The 19,618-nt window shown below is 38.3% G+C and overlaps 1 pseudogene; it reads right to left on the bottom strand.

Annotated features, from left to right (window-relative positions):
- Positions 1 to 4,343: 4,343 nt before the first annotated feature.
- Positions 4,344 to 5,080, bottom strand: LOC149990626 (translationally-controlled tumor protein-like; annotated as a pseudogene).
- Positions 5,081 to 19,618: the final 14,538 nt, after the last annotated feature.

Raw genomic sequence — 19,618 nt, 5'->3', positions numbered from 1 at the left:
TAGAGTATCTTTAATTTTAAACCTTATTTCTATTAAAATATTAATTTGTAAATAAGACTACCCAAAAAATTTCCAAGTTTGCATTGATACCAAACAATGTCAGGTAACAAAATTCTAAGTCAATTGGGAGCAAGTGTAGGACTCTCACTTGATATCCTTGAATGGGCAGTATTGATTTCTACTAGATAAGAGAGAGGCAAAGAATTTAGATAGAAATCAGTCAAGCTTAGCAAAGGATGGCCTATAATGTAGTTACTCTTCAGAAAGGGGTTCTGGTACTCTTAGAATACTGTGGCAATTCTTAATTTATGTTTTCTTTCAATTGTCCTTAATTAAGTCTAGACTAATGCTTCTCACACTTTAATGTGTATACAAATCACCTGTAAAAATATTGAATGTTAAAATGCAGATTCTGATTTAATATTTCTGTTAAAATTCTGTATATTTAACAAGCTCCCAGATGATGCCCATGATGCTTGGTGCCTAGACCACACTTTGAGTAGTGAAAAGGTAGATAATATATGGAGTCCATACAGAAAAAGTCCAGACATTGTTAATATAATGAGAACAGTTTGTGTGACATCAATGTAACCTGGCAGCCAAGGAGAATAGACTGGAATGCACATGTGTGAACAATGATGACTTCATTGTACTAATCAGTGGGAGCAGTAGACACCCTTGAGTAAGCATGTGTACTGTGTGACTGTCACATTCAAAATGATTGAGCAAGTAGAGCAACAAATCTGCATCAAGTTGTGCGTTAAGCTTGAACATTCCTCTCTGTAAACTACTCAGATGATTCAGAAGGCTGCAGCTATGGGCAACTGGTGATTGACAGTTTCATCATGACAACACTCCGCTGCTCACTAAAGCCTTAATATATAATATATTTATTTAGTGTATGTATTTTGAGGCTTGCCATTTTCTTAATATTTTGATGGACAAAATATTTAAATTTTCATGAAGTCTACATTATCAAATTTTTTAAAAAGTTCATATTTTGTATTCAACACTGATGTACAATAGTATCCTTCCTGAACATAGGCAGTTCTCTCACTCAACTAGCAAATCAACTAATTTCCTCCTGTGAAGGCATATGACCCTTGCTATTCAGCATAACATGGAAACATGATAAAAATGCATAATTCAGGTTTCACCCCAGACTAACTTGATTTTAACAAGATCTCAGTGATTGGTAAACATTAACCTATGCAAAAATTCCAACATCTCACCATTAGCCTATAACCCCATTGTGAGTTTCTTCCCCATTGATGCCATAAAGAGCTTTAACTATATAACACAGTACTCAAGTAACTTTTTACCCTTTAACATTTTAAACATTAGGGGAAAAGAATTTATGTCAGTGTGTGGATGGGTGGATTTTCATGTTTATTTGTTCTTGGTCATCATATTTAGTTTAACTCCAGATACTCAACTGCAGCCAGGGAGCTTAAGTAGAACACCTGGATTAGTTTATATATTTTAGAAAACCTGTTTCCTTGTTTCTCTTAAGAGACCACTGTGTCAAGCAATGATTTTTTCCCACCATCTGGTTAGCTCCTATGCTAATTCATTTTGTTCCTGTCCTGAAAAAGCTTCATTTAAACTCATAATCTGGTCAAGCAATTGCTTTCTTTCCCTCTGTGTTCTTGGTTATTCTCAGAGAGACTTACTGAAAAAATAATCTCTTTTGTGCATTAATTTGTCCAACAGTCTTTAAAATACATAAGTGTAGGTGAACAACTAATTTATGCAACACTATGGTCTGTATAGAAAGGGACTATAATAACACCTTATTTGAACTACACTAACACCTGCATTTGAAGACATTCAGATGGATATAGCGCTATGGGAGGCAGCTATTCCTAGAGCATTTGTCGATCACTGCATGAGACCTGTACTTGCATTTGTTTGTTCCACTGTGCTACCAAAATGAGGAATGCAGATCTTTGATTAACTCACCAAATCTTAAACCGGGTTGCCCTATTTTCTGTAGACAGTGAGATCAGTAACTAAACAATGTGCACAGTGGATCAGGGAAACCTGGGCTTCAGGCAGTTCTTTTGCTTACTAGTTTTGTGAACTTGGGAAAATTACTTAGACTATCTGAGTCTCAATTTCCCTTATATATGAAATGATGATGAATAAAATGTGAAAATCAAATTCAATAATGTTATAAAGATGTTTTGACAGTTTTCTTGGCCTGTAGTATATGTTCAAGAAATGTTGCTCTGATTGTTATTTCATAGAGCACAACTAGCCTGCTTTGATGCTTAGATCCATACCCTTTTCAAGTCTGAAAGTAAAGTTTGACTTTTATATAGTATTGTATATGTGTATGTATGTATGCATGCATGCATATGTGCATGTGTGTATGCATTTGGAATCTGGGCTATCAAAGAGAGAATAAACTTTTTTCCATCTGACTTATTTCACTTAACACAATTCCCTCAAAGTCCGTTCATGTTGTCACAAATTAATTCATCACTGTTTATGGCTGAGTAGTATTCCATTGTGTGTGAACTTGGGCAAATTACTTGGACTACCATCTTCTTTACCCATTCATCTAGATTGTTTCCATATATTGGCTATTTTGAATAATGTTGCAATGAACATCGGAGCACAAATATCTACTACATTAAATTTATGGGGGTGGCATTGATTAATCAGATTATATAGACTTCAAGTGTTTATTTCTATGATATATAATTTGTATATTGCATTGTGTGCCCACCATCCATATATTTGTCCTCCTTTACCTTTGACTAGTTCCCCACCTCCCTTCCCTCTGGTAACCACCATATGGTTATCTGTGTCCATAAGTTTCAGTTTTATATCCCACATATGAATGAAATCATCTGTTCCTTAGCTTTTTCTGTCTGATTTATTTTGCTTAGGATAATATTATCAAGGTCCATTCATGTTGTTGCAAATGACAGTATTTCAACCTTTGTTAAGGCTGAGTATTACATTGTAAATATGTACCACATCTTCTTTATTCAATCAACTATTGAGGACACGTTGGTTATCTCCATGTCTTGGCCACCATGAAAATGCTGTAGTGAACATAAGGGTGCATATATATTTGTGAATAAATGTTTTTGAACTGTTCAGGTAGATACCCAAAAGAGGGATTGCTGGGTCATATGGTAACTTCATTTTTAATTTTTTAAGGAACTGCCAGACTGTTTTCAATACTGGCTGTACCAGTTTACAATCCTACCAACAGTGTATGAGGGTTTTCTTTTCTCCACATTGCTCTCTAACACCTGTTATTTCTTGCCTTTTTGATAATGCCATTCTGACAGGTATGAAGTGATATCTCACTGTGGTTTGATTTACTTTTCCCTAATAATTAGTGATGTTGAACATTATATGTGGAATATAAAACAAAAAATAAACAAACAGAAATAACTCATAGACACAGACAACAAGGTGGCGGTTACAGAGGGGCGGGGGAGCTGAGGGGAGCATAATGGGTAAAAGGTCAGTTGTATAGTGTTGAATGGAAACTAGACTTTTGGTGGTGACCACACCACAGTGTATAGATATCAAATTATAATGTTGCACACCTGAAACTTATATCATGTTATTAATCAAAGTTACCTCAATTTAAAAAAATTAAAGGAAGAGAGAGACATGAAAAACCATGAGTGACTGGTGAGGACTAGAATAGGTAAACAGATACTTGTTAATCAGTGCACATTCAAATTTTGTTTTAAGTATCTGAGCAGAGACTGTGGGCAAAAAATGCTCAGGGATAGGACAGTTGTTTCGAATTCTCCTGGTCATAAGGCCAGCTGAGGGACTAACGATGGTTCAGAATCTGCCATCTCTATTAAAAGAAAATGTCACATCATTTTTGGAATGTGCTGTATCAAAAATTCTCCGATGTCCCTGGACATAGCCTAGAAAGGTGATAATTAAGCATGAAGAGAAGTTTATCCTTGCCAGGCAAATATTTTTTAAAATGAGAGTGGCTGTTGGGTCAGATAGTATTCCACAAGAAGAATTGATTGATTAAAGCACAGAAAGAGTTTTCACTTTCTGATACCATCTCTCTGAGCAGGGCTTATTTGTAAGGTTCCTTAAGTTTAGCTGATTCCTGGTAGGGACTGAAAGGACTGTGGCAGACTGTGGGAGACTGCTTCATATGGAATAATAGGCAAGCATATAAATGCATAAAAACGGAAAGGCAACAGACTTCTTACTGTTGTTTACTATGACAGTGAAAAGTCAGATTCTGAAGTTCTTTATGGTATGCTTCTTGAGTTAAGAAGGCCACAAACCCTCCCTACTTATATCCCTGCCTTTTTCTTTTCTTGGCAGCCAGTTTAGGGCGATTTTTTAAAGTTTAAATGCATTTTATTTTTAGACAACCTACATGACATGTTTTTTCTTAAAAACAATGCCTCCACTCCAAATAAATCAAGGTCAAAATAAATGAAGAGCTCAAGATAACATCAGTCCCATTTGTCCAAGTCCCGGTGTGTGGATGAAAAGTAGCCAGTTATGATGACAGGTGATAGATCCAGATTGCCAATTTGTTAACATTTTTCCATTTCTAAACCATCCTTAAAGAAAATCATATATGGGGTCACACTGTCCTCACGGTAGTTCAGCAGAGCAACCATGCCATCTGGATTCATGTTTTCACCAATAAAGAACTGGTAGTTTTTGAAATTAGCAAGGATGTGCTTGATTTGTTCTGCAGCCCCTGTCATAAAAGGCTTTACTCTTTCTGGTCTCTGTTCTTCAAGTTTCCCTTTGATTAATTTCATGTAATCTTCGATGTACTTCTTGTAGGCTTTTTTTTTTTTTTTTTTTTTTTGAAGCTGGTTTCCTGAAAATGATGGTTCATAACAATATCAACACCAGTGATTACTGTGCTTTCTGTTCCTTCACCCTTGGGGCCTTCAGCAGAGGCATTCCCACCAATAAGCAAATCATCAATATTGCCCTCTGTCCTACTGACCGTCTTCCCCTCTATCTCCAAACACAGCCCGTTTGCGACTTCCTGGATCTTGTAGATATCGGAGAACATCTGATCATGGCTAATGAGGTTCCGGTAGATGATCATGATGGCGGCTGGAAGAATACAACAGCGGCGCTGGCTGAGCAGGAGCCTGGAGCGCTACAGAGTGCGGTGCAGCCTGAACGGCGCTCTAGGGGAGGGGGGAGTGGGCGGAAAAGCCAGTTTAGGGCGATATTACATGAAGTACCTACCTACTGGGATTTTATGTGAGCTTAAATTAGTGAGCTTCCATTGCAAAAGTTACAGCTTGATAGGTAATCAGCTTAATAGCTAAAGGTTATTCTTAAATATTACATTGCACATTTATTATTATGTCCACCTTGCAAAAGTGCTTATCAAGGTGTGTGCCAGAAAGTACTATTGATTTGAGAGCCCTTTGCTGCATTGTGGTATATACTCTCATTAGGTCATCTGAAATGTGAAGGACTCTATTCCTGCAGCAGGAATTATGTGAAAATGGCCGAGAAAATAGTGTGCTACTGACATCACACCCTTGCTCCTGCTTTCCAAGTATTAAATGCAAATTCCATTAGGCTTTGCCTGTGTTGTTCCTGTGAATTCTGAGGCCATTGGGAAGTAAAGGGACGCCTATCAGCTACCTGCCTCTATTATCCCACCCATCTCCTACTCTGCACATTTGCCTCTTGCACTCTCAGTAGTAACTATGGGACTCTGGATGGAGGTGTGCACACTTTAGCACCCTTAGCTCCCTTTTTAAAAAGGAGCTTATACAGTGAAAAGAATTATAAGACAAACTTGGATTTTACTCTGGACTTCGTCACTCACTAGCTATGTACCCTTGAGCTAAGGACTTCAATGTCTCCGAGCCTTATTCTTCTGATCTAGAAAATTAATATAAGAGCTCATTTAAAGATTTGACAGAATTTAAAAGAATGTGGCTAGAATTTGGCACAATGTCTGGTACATACTAGACACCTTGCAAATACTACACTTTACCTGATATTTCTGTAAACATGAAGCAGTCCCTGAGCCCCTGTAGGATCCCCAGGAAGCCCGGGTCCTCTCTGCTCCCTTGACCCACTCAGTGACTTCTCTGACCCTGCTCAAGGAATTCCAGCTAATATATCCTCTCTCAGTCATGACTCTCTCACTCCTCTTCTATCAGTATTCCCGGAGTTTACAGTAATTAAAATAATCCCTATTCTCACAATAGTTGAGGACCATTGGCCTGTAGAATCTGGAGATTAATCTCTTTTTTTACCTGGAGCCCTCTTTACTGGAACTGATGCTTTTGGTATCTTGGCAACATGTTTAGGCCCTAGCTCTTTCTTGTACCATCAGATCCCTGATTCTAGTGGAGCTGGTAAGGGTGTAATTTCCACCTTTCACCAAATCTCTGACCACATGTCACAAAGACTGGCCATGGTCAAGCCCAAGTTTCAAGGCAGGCAGAGGAATTGGGCTTTATTTCACTCACTCCACAGCTTTATAAGTTTGAAGTTGCCTAAGGCATGGCTAGGGTCAATGTCAGCCTATGGAGGGAAGAGTAGAGCTCCTAGTGGCATTCACCAGTTTTTTATGCCTAAACTCATGGGGTCCTCATGTTTAGACTGCAGTCTGAACTCCTTGTGTGTAAAAAATATGAAGGCCTCCAAGCTTCACAGAGCTAAGAGGGGGCAAAATCATCCATTTGAGTTTGCTGAAATCCCTGGCTGTGTCTACAGAAACCTAAAGCAAGGGCTAGAAAAAAAACCATTCAGTCAGGCTAGCTCTTTGGAAGTCAATCCAGATGGCTTAGGTAGAAACTAGAGGGACTTCCTTAGAGATGGTATTGAAAAAGCAACAGATGAAAGCAGAGTAGTGAACTGGAAGACACATGGAGGTGGAACTACCTACTAGATCATTCAATACCATGATGAGTTGCCGAACCCCTTTGTCCTCTTTCCTTACTATAATTACAGAACCTCTTCCTGTAATCATCTGATTTTTTTATTACTATAATATGTGATAGGGAGAATAATAGGACTCAGCTTATAGCAGTTTTGCAGAGAATAAATAAGAAAATGCATGCAGTTAGCACTGTTCCAGACAAATAGCAGCAAGGGTTTCAGTAAATGTTAGCTCCCTCCCTCTCCCCTGCTTCTTTTTCCTGACACACAAATAGCCCCACCACCTTCCAGGCAGCCCTCTTCATATTGCTGTAGAAAATATTTCATTTCAGGGTGTCTTCCCTCAGCACCTCTAGAGATTGCCTCCCACACAGCTGGTGTGCACATTCAGATGGCAAGTGACTCAGGCACAGTGTCAACAGGGTGATGAAAACCACAGAAAGAGAAGATGATAGTCTGAAGGCAGAAGTAACTACTGTGAGCCCAAGTACCCATTGATCAGTGTTCTCAGCAAGCTGGAACGTCTGCAGTTTGAGTGATTGAAGGTTTTGCTAAAACTGAATTTCTTAGAATATTTCAAGATTCTCGTTTAGGTACTTTGCCAAATTAGAGAAATCACAGCAGAAAGCAAACCTGATAATTTACGCACAGTACCAGAGGTTGTAAACTAGGTTTCAGACTTCCTTGAGAGCTAATACATGTTCAGCAATGTACTCAGAAAATAGGGAAGATGGAAAAAGCTGCTGCTGTCACTGAGGACACTCCTGGTTCACCCCATATCAATGAAATGTAACTCTATTTTTGGTCTGATCCTCCTGGTCTTAGTGGCTTCTGCATGGCATGATTCTTCCCCACATTTATCTATCCTCTTGACCCCTCTCGGTTTAAAATCTCATATTTCTGTCCTCTTCTGCCCTTTCCTTTTTGTGAACTCACTTCTTTCAGGGTTGTTGATTTTCCCCCTTCTACCACATTGTCTATTCTCCTGCGCCTACTGTGGCTTCCAGTTTGATCTGCCAGTTTACCCTAGTCATCCCATTCAATTTCCAGAGTTTTCAGGTAGAAAGAACATCACTTGAGGAAATAAGATTGCCGAAGAATTAGACTCACATGAAAACTAAGTGCCTTTCTAGATAGATTGTGCAATCCCCCTACAAAAGATGTACAACTGGCAGTTCAATGACCCATTGATGTAGACATTGGGGGAAGATTTTTATGTCTTATGGGGAAATATCAGGGGAAACACTTTGTCAAGTATATGGTTGTCTAACCACTATGCTGTACACCTGAAACTAATACAAAATAATATTGAATGTAAACTGTAATTGAAAAAAATAAACAAATTTAAAAAATAAAAATAAAAAAACTATGTAAGCCAAAGGAAAAGAAAAAGAATTCTGAGATCCTAGAAACCAGTCATTTCATTTTACAAATGAGAAAATTAACCTAGAGGTTTAAGGAGATGCATTCAGTACATAACAGGGATAAGAGCCCAAGTTTCCCGACTTGTGACCTAGGGCTGTTCTCACTCTATCATACTGGTGCCTCAATCCCACCTTCAATCTTACATCCTCTGGAAAGCTCTCCTAAATTAAATGCATTTCAGCCTCAGTTGTATTCTACCTCAAGCATAACACCTTATCTTCCAAAAAATTCTACTACTACCATGATTTCCACTCACACACCAAAAAGGGGGGAGACATTAAAATTTTTATTAAGAAGTTTTTGTGACAAGCTGCTGGAGGTATCATTGCCAGTGAAAATAATCAAACTTGGGAGGATGTATATGAGGACTTTGGCAAATACCCTCATCCTTTCAAGTGCTTTCCATGCCTCACTTCTTAATTACATGATTACTTAGGTAAGAAGCCCTAACAGAACTTCTGGGTTGACCTTGCCAATTCCAATATTATAAGAGATGAAGAAAAACAAAAGAAAGAGAGGCATGCTTGCTTTCAGGGAGCTGATATTCTTGTTAGGAAGATAGCATGGATGTGAGAAAATGACTTGAGAACAATGACAAGTATAGGATCATGGCAGCAAGGACATGACCCTATGCTTTAAATAGAAACTGTAGATAAGAGGTTAGGGAGCATAGAGGTTAACATTAGGGTTATTTCTCCATTAATTTTTTTCACAATTGCTCTACCATTATTATCAGCAAACACTGATGTATGCCTGCCCTGCTGGATGCGGAGAAAAGGAGGCATTCATGCCAGCATGGGGATTAAGGTCATGCATGCAGGCAGCAAGTACTCAGGGCCAAGAATGTTTGGGTACCTAAGTGTGCAGAAGAGGTGGTAAAAGCAGACATCCCAAGTACCTAAAGAGAAAGGAAGGTTTTCCTACAGAATGCTCATCACAGCTGCTCTTTGAAGAATATCTAGGAAACAGAGAAGCAGGTGTGTCAGGCATGAAGCAAGGACAATTAGTTTACTCTAAGGGAGTAGATGAAAACATTGAAAAAAGAGGAGCCCAACTGTAAAAGGCCATGGAAGACACATTAAGTAAGGAGTTTGTATTTTATCTTATAGCCACCTGGGTACAACTGAGGGTCTTTGAAAGGAAGAGTAGAGGGATAAACATTATATAAAGTTTTTTTAGAAGTATTCACTTGACTTCCAGGTGTGGATTTTTAGTGATAGTGATGGTGGGGAAATGATCATGTAGGTGTACATCTGGAGCCAAAGCCTGGAGATATGAATTTCAGGAAGAAGAAATAGGCAAAACTGCCATTTTGTTTTTGGTGTGGCTAATTATGGAAAACAATAAATTACATTTTAAAAGCAAAGATCAAGGATGCTGTTTACTTAAAATCAATAAGCAGGTCTTCAGTGATTTGGGGCATTTGAAGTCTTCTTCCAGTTACATGTTTTAAAAGAAATATAAGAACAAAGAAAATATTGATTTACTCTTGTAATTATGCATGAGTAAAAGTAAGTTATATTCCTGTGAATTTCTTTTCTTCTTTAAACCTAAATATGCCTAAAATACTATTTATTGCTAAATTAATAATTGTATAACATTAAATAAGCTCTTGTCCCTGATAGTACAACCCTTTTTATTTTCCATGTTCCCTTTAAGTTGATCCCAATATAGAATTTATTTTATAAGATTGTCATTAGTTACTTATAAAACTGTCATTAAAACCTATATGTTAAACGAACATGTTTTAACTGAAAACTCACCAAAATAAACAAAAATGTAAAATAGTTTAAAATAAAATGCATTGACACAATTTTGTATGACTCCATATACTCTCTAAATTACACCAAGAGTCATGAAAGCTGTTAAAAGGCCCAGTTATATTTTATAAGCCTGAGATTTGACATCCCAAGAACATAAAGTGTTGATATTTTTAAGATTGTTATACTTCTCATGAGAAGATAAAATGGGCTTTAAGATATGGCTCTAATAATGGCAATACTTATTTAGGTCTTCAATTAATAATATCAGTTTCATTTATTATATGCCTACCAATTGCTAAGCACCATGCTAAGCAATTTATATACATTAATGATCTCATTTATTCCTTACAATATCCTAGTGGGATAGGAATTATTCTCATTTTACATGGAAGGAAACTGATGCTGGAAATAATAGTGACATAGCAAAGATCACAAAGTTTAAAAGTAGCAGAGGAGGATTTCAAATTTAGGTTGGCCTCAATCCTGTGTCCGAACTCTTCTTTTAATATGCTTTATTGATTATGCTGTTACAGTTGTCCCAATTTCTTTCCCCTTTGTTCCCCTCCACTCAGTGACCCCCCTCCCTCCACTCAGTGACCCCCTCCCTCCAGTTGTCCTCCCCCCTTAGTCCATGCCCATTGGTTGTACATAGAGTTCTTCTCAACATCTTCCTATCTACTCCACTACCACCTACTATGCTTCTTAATTCCTGTACCATCTCCCTCCCTTACCCCCTTCCCCCTCCCTGCTGACCTCCCCGCATAATGTTCCCCATACCTATAATTCTTGTCCCACTCTCATTGCCTACTTAGTTTACCTTTGTTTCAGTTCCCTAGCTTCTGTTGTTGGTTGTTGTGATACAGCTTTCTTTTTTTTTTCTTTCTTTTATTCTTTGGTTTTTCAATTACAGTTGTCCCTTTTTTCCCCTATTGCTCCCCCCACCCAGCCCATCCCTTTTCCCACAATCATATCCCTCCCCGTTGTCCATGTCCATGAGTCATTTATACACGTTCGTTGATTAGACCCTTCCCTTACTTATCCCCCTTCTCTTCCTCCCCCCTCCCCCTTATGACTACTATTCTACTCTTTGTCCTATTTAGTTCGTTTGTTTGTGTTGTTCTTTAGTTTCCTGTATTGGGTGATATCATATGGTATTTTTCTTTCTTTCCCTGGCTTATTTTACTAAGCATAATTCTCTCTAGTTCCATCCATATTGTTGCAAATGGCAGGAGTTCCTTCTTTCTTTCTGCTACATAGTATTCCATTGTGTAAATGTACCACAGTTTTTGATCCACTCATCTATAGATGGGCACTTAGGCTGTTTCCAGCATTTAGCTATTGTAAACAGGGCTGCTATGAACATAGGGGTGCATAAGTTTTTTTGAACATAGTTTTGATCCTCTTTTTCCTAAACAAGTCCCTTTAACATTTCAAATAAGAGTGGTTTGGATCTGATGAACTCCTTCAGTTTTACTTTGTCCTAGGAGCACTTTCTTTGCCCTTCTATTCTGAATGACAGCTTCGCTGGATAGAGTAATCGTGGCTGTAGGTTTTTGCTTTTCATTACTTTGAATATTTGTTGCCAGTCCCTTCTTGCCTGCAGAGTTTCTTTTGAGAAATCAGCTGATAGTTTACCCCTTTGTACATAATCCTCTCCTACACTCTTGCTGCTTTTAAGATTTTCCCTTTATCATTAATTATTTGTGTGCTTCGTATGTGTTGCGTTTTATTTATTTATTTGTTTGTTTGTTTTTAAATTACAGTTGTCCCATTTTGTCCCCTTTGCTCCCCCCCCATCCAGCCCACCCATTCTCCCACAATCATATCCCTCCTCGTTGTCCATGTCCAAGAGATGCATAAGTTCTTTTGAATTAGGGTTTTAGGATTTTTCGGGTATAATCCTAGCAGTGGAATCACTGGTTCAAAAGGCAGTTCCATTTTTAGTTTTTTGAGGTAATTCCATACTGTTTTCCATAGTGGCTGCACCAGTCTGCATTCCCACCAACATTGCAGTAGGGTTCCCTTTTCTCCACATCCTCGCCAGCACTTATTGTTTGTTGATTTATTTATGATGGCCATTCTGACTGGTATAAAGTGATATCTCATTGAGGTTTTCATCTGCATCTTTCTGATGGCTGGTTATATTGAGCATTTTTTTCATGTGTCTATGGACCTTCTGTATGTCCTCTTTGGAGAAGTGTTTGTTCAGTTCCTTTGCCCATTTTTTAATTGGGTTGTCTGTTTTCTTGATGTTGAGTCATATAAGCTCTTTATATATTTTGGAGATCAGTCTCTAGTCTGAGGTATGATTGGTAAATATGTTTTTCCATGTGGTTGATTTCCTTTTCAACTTGGTGATGTTTTCTTTTGCTGAGCAGGAACTCTTTAATTTGATGTAGCCCCATTTGTTTATTTTTTCCTTTATTTCTCTTGCCTTAGGAGATGTATCCATGAAGAAATTGTTACGTGAGATATCTGAAATTTTCCTGCCTATGTTTTCCTCTAGGACTTTCATGGTTTCATGGCTTACATTTAAGTCTTTAATCCATCTTCAGTTTATTCTTGTGTGTGGTGTAAGTTGGTGGTCTAGTTTCATTTTTTTTGCACGTCCCTGTCCAGTTTTCCCAGCACCATTTGTTGAAGAGGCTCTTTTCACTTCATTTTATGCTCCTTCCCCCTTTAACAAATATTAATTGACCACATAGTCCTGGATTTATTTCTGGACTCTCTATTCTATTCCATTGATCTATATGTCTGTTCTTTTGCCAGTACCAGACTGTTTTGGTCACAGTGGCTTTGTAGTATAATTTGATGTCTGGTATTATGATTCCTCCTGCTGTGTTCTTCTGTCTCAAGATTGCTTTGAGTATTCGGGGTCTTTTTTGGTTCCATATGAATTTTTGAAGTATTTGTTTTAGGTCTGTGAAATATGTCATTGATATTTTAATAGGGATTGCATTGGATCTGTAGATTGCTTTGGATAGTATGGCTATTTTGATGATGTTGATTCTTCCCATCCAAGAACATGGCATTTGCTTCCATTTATTTGTATCTCAATTTCTTTCTTCAATGCTATGTAATTTTCAGAGTACAGGTCTTTTATCTCTTTGGTTTATTCCTAGGTACTTAATTTTTCTTGTTGCTATAGTAAATGGTATTTTCTTTTTTTTTTCTGTCTCTGATATTTTATTGTTGGTGTAAAGAAATGCCTTAGATTTCTGTATATTTATTTTGTACCCTGCTATTTTGCCAAATTTGCTTATTATATCTTATTATATCAAGTAGTTTTTTCGTGGAGTCTATAGGGTTTTCTATGTATACTATCATGTCATCTACATATAATGATAGTTTTATTTCTTCTTTCACAATTTGGATGCCTTTTATTTTTTTTTTCTTGTCTGATTGCTGTGGCTAGGGCTTCCAACACTATGTTGAATAGGAGTGGATAGAGTGGACAGCCTTGTCTTGTTCCTGATCTCTGGGCGAATGCTTTCAGTTTTTGTCTATTGAGTATGATGCTGGCTTCCGGTTTCTCATATATAGCCTTAATTATGTTAAGGCATGTACCCTCTATTCCCATTTTTCTGAGTGTTTTCATCATAAATGGGCGTTGTACTTTATCAAATGCTTTTTCTGCATCTATTGATATAATCATGTGATTTTTGTTTTTCATTTTCTTTAGGTGATGTATTATATTTATTGATTTATGAGTATTAAACCATCCTTGCATCCCTGGAATGAATCCCACTTGGTCGTGGTATATGATCATTTTATTGTGTTGCTGGATCCTGTCTGCCAATATTTTATTGAGGATTTTAACATCTATGTTCATCAGTGATATTGGCCTGTAGTTTTTTGTTGTTGTTGTTGTGTCTTGACCTGGTTTTCGAATTAGGGTAATACTGGCTTCATAGAAAGAGTTTGGCATTTTTCTCTCTTTGAATTTTTTGGAATAGTTTGATGAGGGTAGGAGTTAGTTCTTCCCTAAATGTTTTGTAAAATTCGCCTGTGAAGCCATCCGGTCCAGGGCTTTTATGTGCCAGGACATTATTGATTACTATTTCAATCTCATTCTTTGTTATTGGTCTGTTGAGACTTTCTACTTCTTCTTGATTCAGTTTTTGAAGACTATATGTTTCTAGAAATTTGTCCATTTCATCTGGGTTTTTGAATTTCTTGCCATAGAGTTGTTTGTAGTAATTTCTTACAATCGTTTGTATTTCTGTGGTATCAGTCGTGATTTCTCTGCTTTCATATTTCTGATTTTGTTTATTTGGGTCTTCTCTTTTTTTCTTGATGAACCTGGCTAAAGGTTTGTCAATTTTGTTTATCTTTTCAAAGAACAAGCTCCTACTTTTGTTGATCTTTTGATTTGTTTGTTTAGTCTCTATGTCATTTAATTCTGCTCTAATCTTGATGATTTCCGTTCTTCTATTTGCCCTAGGGTTTGTTTGCTGTTGTTGTTCCAGTTCTTGTAACTTTAGGGTTAGGTTTTTATTTGAGATTCCTCTATCCTTTTCAGATATGCCTGTATTGCTATGAACATCTCTCTCAAGATTGCTTTTGCTGTATCCCATAGGTTTTGGGCTGTTGTGTGTTCATCATCTTTAGTTTACAGAAACATCTTAATTTCTTCTTTGATGTCATTTTTAATCCATTCATTATTTGATAGCATATTATTTATTCTCCATGACTCTGGATGTCTTTGATTTTTTTCTCTGAGGTTGATTTCTAGTTTCAAGGCATTGTGGTCTGAAAAGATGCTTGATATGATTTCAATTTTCTTGAATTTGTTGAAGCTTGTTTTGTGTCCTATCATGTGGTCTATGTTTGAAAATGTGTCATGTGCATTTTAAAAGAATGTATATTTTGCTTCTTTGGGGTGAAAAGTTCTATATATATCAGTTAAGTTCATTTGGTTTAGTGTGTTGTTCAATGCCTGTATATCCTTGGTGTTTCTTTGCTTTGATGATCTGTCTATTGTTGATAATGGTGTGTTCAAGTCCCCTACTATGAATGTGTTGCTGTGAATATTTTTCTTGTCATCTTCTAGTATTTTCTTTATATATTTGTGTGCTCCTATGTTGGGTGCATATATGTTTATCAGTGTTATATCTTCTTGATGGATTGTTTCCTTAAGTATTATGAAATGTCTTCTTTGTCTCTTTTTATTGCCCTTGCTTTGAAATCTGTTTTGTCTGATATGAGGACTGCTACCCCAGCTTTTTTTTCAGGTCCGTTTGCTTGGAATATTTTCTTAAATCCCTTCACTTTCAGTCTGTATAAATCTTTTGTTTTGAGGTGTGTTTCTTGTAGACAGCATATAAGTAGGTCCTGTTTTCTTATCCATTCTGCTACCCTATCTTTTAATTGGATCATTTAATCCATTTACATTTAAGGTTATTATTGACATGTATTTATTCATTTCCCTTTGTACCTGTGTTCCTCTCCCTCTCTTTTTTTCTTCTTTTTCTCAAAGCATTCCCTTCAGCATCTCTTGCAGTGTTGGTTTGTTGGATATGTATTCTTTTAGTCTTCCTTTGTCTGAGAAACTCCTTATTTCACCTTCTATTTTGAATGAGAGCCTTGCTGGGTAGAGTATTCTTGGCTGTAGGCCTTTGTTTTTTATTGCTTGATATATTTTTAACCATTCCTTTCTGTTGAGAAATCAGTCAATAGCCTTACTGGAGCTCCCTTGTATGTTATTTGCTATTTTTCTCTTGCCGCTTTTAGGATTCTCTGTCTTTGAATGTTGCCATTTTAATTATGACATGCCTTGGAGTGAGCCTCTTGGGGTTTCTCTTCATTGGGACTCTCTGTGCTTCCTGGAGCTGCATAACCCTTCCTGTCATCAGGGTAGGAAAATTTTTTGTCACTATTCTTCCTATCAGGCCCTATATTTCTTATTCTTCCTCTTCCCCCTCTTGTATCCCAATGATTCAAATATTATTTTGCCTCATGCTGTCCTGTAATTCCCTTAGACATTCTTCACACTTTTTCAATGTTTTTTCATTTTGTTGTATTGTGTGGGAATTTTTTTCTACATTGTCCTCTCACTCACTGATCCAATCCTCAGCTTAATTTCGCCTGCTTTTGATTGATTCTACTGTGTTTTTCAGTTCAGAGATGGTATTCTTTATTTCCTCTTGGTTCTTATTAATAGTTTCTATGTCCTTTTTTACGCTGGTGTAGTTCTCCTGTAATTTTCTTGGAGCTGTTGGTAACTTCCTTGGAGGTTGTCATAGTTATTTTTGAGGTTTTCGAGTACATTGATCTTCTTCACCACCATTATTTTGAATTCCACGTGTGACATTTGGGTTATGTCTCTTCCATCTACCTCTCTTTCTGGAGATTCCTCTTTTCCTTTCATTGGGAGGTTATTTCTGCATCTTACCATGTTAGATTCTTCTTGTTTGTTTTTGTTTTTTGAATTTGTCCGCTTTGATTTCCCACCTTTGTGTATGAGATTCTTTATATTAGATCTGTGGGTTTCATTGGTGAAGCCTTTTTGATCTCTTGAGCCTGATGTTCTTGGGATACTTTTTATGTCATTTATTTATGCTGTCTGGTTATATTTCCATTACTCTTTGGTGAGACCCATCTGAGTAGTTGATTTAGAGTCACTCTGCCCACCTTGTCTTGAGTTTTTTTGTGGAGATGCTGTTAAAAATGAACATACATCCCAGGCAAAAAACCCACACCCTCAGAAATATCCCCCACCTTCTATCCCACTATCGGTAGCCAATGAGCCAGTATTAATATAAATGTAGAGAGGTTAGGACTATTATATTATAGGAGAAATAGGTAAGAGTTGTTTTAAATGAAGAAAGAGATAATTTTTGAGAGGGGGAATGACAGAGTAGTAATAGTAGCAGGTAGTGTCAAGACTATGCAAGACAGTAAGTAATATTTACATTGTATGTTAATAAAAATAAATAAAATTAAATAAAAATAAAAATAAAAAAAGAAAGAGAGGTAAGAATGCAGGATAAAGTAAGAAAGTAATAGTGTATAGTACTAGATTTATATAGTAGTTGTATGCTATATATTTAGTGTGAAAGGGAGGCTAAACAAAACTAACAAACAAACAACAATGAAAGATGAAGGATGGGAGGGAGAGATGGTATGAAACAGATTAAAGAGATAGTTTAAAGAGAAAAAAAATTTTTCCCCTTCCCCTCCTTTCTTTCTGCTTCTTTAAAAATTTTTTTCCTTCCTTCTTTAACTTAAATTTAAAATTAAAAAGAAAGTTTTTACTCAGTTCAGCCTTTGTGTGCAGTCTTCTTTTTCTGGATCCATACCTGGCCAAAATTCCATGAGTTTCAAAATTTTTCCTGGTTGGCTGGCTCTGAGGAGCTCTGGCTGGTTTCTGAGACTGCTTTTCTCTCACTCAGGGGCCTGCTGTAACTATCTTCTGTGAGCTGCAGCATTGGGTCTCTCCCCACTTGTCCTGCGGCATCCTCCAGCAGTCCTCAAGCTTCTCTAGTAACTCTGTTCTGTTGGCGCACCATTGTGCATGTTCCTGGTTCCCACCCTGCCTTGGATCCTGCCTTCGCTCCTCCTCCCAGGAAGTCTCTGTGTTCCAAGCCACAGCACCGAGCTGTGTCCGTCCCTGGCCAGCAGCATCTCTCCATTCGCTTGAGTGCTATGCCCACCCACTTTGGGCCCTGACCAAGACCGTGTTTCTGATACAGCTATCCTGGCCCAATTCCACTTTTTTTCTGATCAGTGGCGCCGCGAAGGATGCATGCGCCCAGTATGTGGTGCCGCCATTACCAGTCTCAGTTCACACAGCTTCCCAAAGTCTGGGTTGCTCACTGTCTCCCCATTTGCCTGCGCGCCCTGCCCACCGCTCTGGAGCTCTGACGGAGACCCTGTTTCTAACTCAGTTCTCTTGGCCCAGTTCTGCTTCTCTCTTTTAAGTGGCACCGCGATGCGTACACCTGGGGGTGTGGGGTCACCAGCCCAGATCTGCCTGTCCAGGGGATCTCCACCCAGATTCAGATCATACAGTTTTCCACAGTCTGGGCCACTTGCTGTCCTCCCACACCTCTGGCCGGTTCACAAAAACCTTTCTATTGTTTCCCTATGGGACTCCACTGTTTGCTGCACCCACAGTAGGCAGCAATCTCCAAGCAGATTCTGAGCGATAAGCTGGTCTGCAGCTGTCCCTCTGGGGTGCGGTTCAGTTTTATAGTTAACTTTTGACATTTTGATTATAATGTGTCTTGGTGTGGTTCTCCCTCTGTCCAGTTGTTTTGGAACTCTCTGTGCTTCCTGGACCTGTAAGTCTATTTCCTTCCCCAAGTTAGGGAAGTTCTGCTTCATTATTTTTTCACATAATTTTTCAATTTCTAGTTCTTCTTCACCTTCTGGCAACCCTGTGATTCGAATGATGGCCCACGTATATCTTTCCCAGAGGTTTCTGAGCCTCTCCTCATTTTCTCACTTTTTGTTTCCTCTTTCTACACTGGTTGACTGTTTGTTCTTTCCCTATATTTTGATTTGTTAATTTTATCCCTGATTTTCTTTCCCTAACCACTAGTTTCATATTTGTTTTTGTTCGTTTCAGCCGGACTAGCCTTCATTCTCCCCACCCCGCATCTTGTTTAAGATCTGCTGTTAGGTCTGTAAGCATTCTTATAACCAAAGCTCTGAACTGTGCCTCAGAAAGGTTTCCTATCTGCTGCTTCATTAGATTAGATATTTGCTGGCTGCCAGCTGCATCACCGGGATTTCTATCATGATTTGTGCCATTCTGACAGTTTTGTGTTTATGTTTGCTTCCTGGGCAGGGCTGTCACACCTCCTACGTCATAGGGGGCAGAGTCCTGTACACTTGTCACAACCAGGTGACCCTTCTCATGACACTGTGGCATTTTCTGTGGTGGTGGGGGTCCAAGATGGTTTCCTGCCATTCACTTTTCGCTGAGAGACCAGGAGCCTCCTCCTCCGTCCCCATCCCTCCAGCCCTCACAGTCCAAGGCAATGGGGGCCTGCCTTCTGCAACATTGGAATTGCAAGCTGATGGGTCTGGTCTGTAGCCGGGGGTGCTCCCCAGGCATTTCTCACCTCCCCTTAAATACAGGTGTCTGTGCTTACTGCCATCCTGCCACCATCGGCGCTGCCAGCACAGCTTGATCTCTCCATCCTACCTTCACCCCTCCTACCCATCCAGAGAGCACCACTTCTTTATAACTTTGTATGTTGGACTTCCATTTATTTTCTGGAACTTCTGGTTATTTCTGGTTTTGTGGTAGTTGTATTCCTTCTTAGTTGTGGAGGGAGACAGAGCATGTCAGTCTAGGCCTCCATCGTGTCTGGAAGTCTCCTGTGTGTGTTTGCTTCTGTGTCTTAGGTAGAGCTGTTTCTGTGTCTGAACTTTTAACTTATTTTCAAGATACTAGTTTCAATTTTAATAGTAAAGGAGCTGTTTTTGTTCTTGTTATTTAGTGCCTCGCTCCCAGGTCCCTTGTGACTTTTTGTTTCAATGGCAGCAAGCCTACAGAATCCTTAATAGGAGCTGTCAGTAGGGTGTGACTAACC

Source organism: Furipterus horrens, unplaced genomic scaffold (assembly GCF_987537825.1).
Source record: "Furipterus horrens unplaced genomic scaffold, mFurHor1.1.pri manual_scaffold_17, whole genome shotgun sequence".
In the NCBI taxonomy this organism is placed as follows: domain Eukaryota; kingdom Metazoa; phylum Chordata; class Mammalia; order Chiroptera; family Furipteridae; genus Furipterus; species Furipterus horrens.
Note: the sequence above shows the minus strand (reverse complement) of the source record. Positions and strands in the feature narration are given on the sequence as shown.